Source organism: Heteronotia binoei, chromosome 17 (assembly GCF_032191835.1).
Source record: "Heteronotia binoei isolate CCM8104 ecotype False Entrance Well chromosome 17, APGP_CSIRO_Hbin_v1, whole genome shotgun sequence".
NCBI classification, from domain to species: Eukaryota; Metazoa; Chordata; class Lepidosauria; order Squamata; family Gekkonidae; genus Heteronotia; species Heteronotia binoei.
This window is the reverse complement of record NC_083239.1, coordinates 8,778,542-8,780,602: the sequence shown is the minus strand read 5'-3', so window position 1 is coordinate 8,780,602 and position 2,061 is coordinate 8,778,542.

The following is a 2,061-nucleotide window of genomic DNA, read 5'->3' as shown; positions in this document are numbered from 1 at the left end:
ATAAACCAGTATGAAAGGGATGAGGACTATTTTGCATGCAAAAGACCCCAATTTAAATTGCTGGAATTGCTAGGTAGCAGAACTTGAAGAATGCACCTTGGTTAGCAAATCTAAAGAGATGATGCTCATTAGGTCAGGGTGGCACAAGTTTGTAAGTTTATTTAAAGCAAAGCGTGAAACTAATTCTACAGGTCAACTGAATTGAACATAAGGCAGACCCTAAGCTTTCCTTCAGCAAAATCCGCTGAAGTTATTGCATGGGACTGCATTGTAGGGTAGGGATAAATAATGTGACTGGATAATTCCACTGATCTGTATGGAGACTGCCTTGGCAAATGAGCTCACTTAGGTACAACTGAGAAAACGTTACTTGCTGCTTAAAAGCTAAAGCTTGCTTACTAAACAGGGTGCTTAACATTCAAACACAATTTGAATTGCTGAACACTGGTCATTAGTTAAAACTTGAATGGCTGAACCATACAACTATATGAACTATATTAAGATTAATAAAGGTTGCTTTATTCAAACTCTGCCACAGAACATAAGCCAAAATGTTTATTGATATTAGCACGTAGACTGCGCTACATGAATTTATCACCCGGACCTTCTTTAAGACATTTTAAAAGTATTCTTTTGCCATGGAATGTTACCAAACAGCTGTTTTGAATTTAATGTGAAGGAAGCAATTATCTATTTATGCTTTGCCCTCATAAAAACAACTTTTTTAGGTCAAATGGAACAAAGCATTACCTCTTCAAAGCAAAAAAAAAAAAAAGTTCTCACCACTCTGGAAACAGAAGATCTAAGGGAATCTGTACAGAACTTCCCCTTATAGAAGGCAATAAAAATGGCTTGCCCCATTAGCAAAACAGTTAAAGATGTGGTCAAAAGAGAAATGGCTTTGACTTCTAAGTTATACTCACTCAGGCAGTCCAATTGAAATGCTTACTAAGGAGCACAAGTACCCAGTTACACAATCTTGAGTTTATCTACTAACACAATAGTTCATGGGATGTGTGGCAGTAAGGAAAGCTTTTATGTGGAAATGATTCCCTTGCATGGGTGAGAATACAGATCTCTATGCGCTGTGTATGCACACACACTGCACATCCTCTAGCATCCCAGCTAGTGCCTTCACAGGTAGGTATTTGCCGTCAATGCATATATTATTCCCAAGTGTAGTACTCTACCTTTTCCCATAGAAATCAACAGCAACGCACCATTTATGTACAAGAGACACTCTGAGACATCCTTGGTGTGGGGACTAACATTTTGTCCTTGACACCCTAAGTCTGTGAAAATCACACCTGTTCCTATTGTTGCAGCTCTTTCTCAACACAAGGTTGTCCCATCTTGAGTACTGTATCTTGGTCACATCAGAGTGTGATTGGAGTGTTGGAAATCAGCTGGCTGTACAAATTAGACCGAGCACAATCGACTCAGCAAATATTTTACCGTCCATGGCTGTTTTCATACAGGTGGGGCAAAAAGTCATCACCACTGTGGAAGCTTTCGGCTGCTTGCTACTGTTGTCGCCCCACCTCTTCATTTCCCATTAGCACAGAGGAGCCAACGATCACAGTCTCCTAACAGCCCAGAAACCCTTACTTTCCCTATTTCACAGCTGAGCCACAGTGTTCAAATCGCCATGGCTCAGCAGTGAAAATAAATGTTGTAAAAGTCTGAAGGATAGGAAGGAAAAGTGGAACTCCCTGGACTGGCTGCAGGCAGAGCTTCCATTCACACAGTTCCACTTATAGCTGCCCCATATTTCTCGGTCTGAACAGGATCAAAGGAGATTTCCCTTGATCTAGTATAAAAACAGAAGCCCCAGGAGACCCAAGAATTGTACTTGGAATTAGCAAAATGTTGTATGGTAGCTTCCCCAAATTGTGGGGGCACACTGCCCTCCATACAGGGGGGAAAGCCATGCGTGGAAGCAGCTTTTTTTTTCCTACACTTGACGTTTTTGTGTTTTTGGATTTAGCAAAAGCCGTCATCCAATAATTTCCCCACTGTTTGACAACATGTAATGGTGATTAAATACGCCCAATCTATATC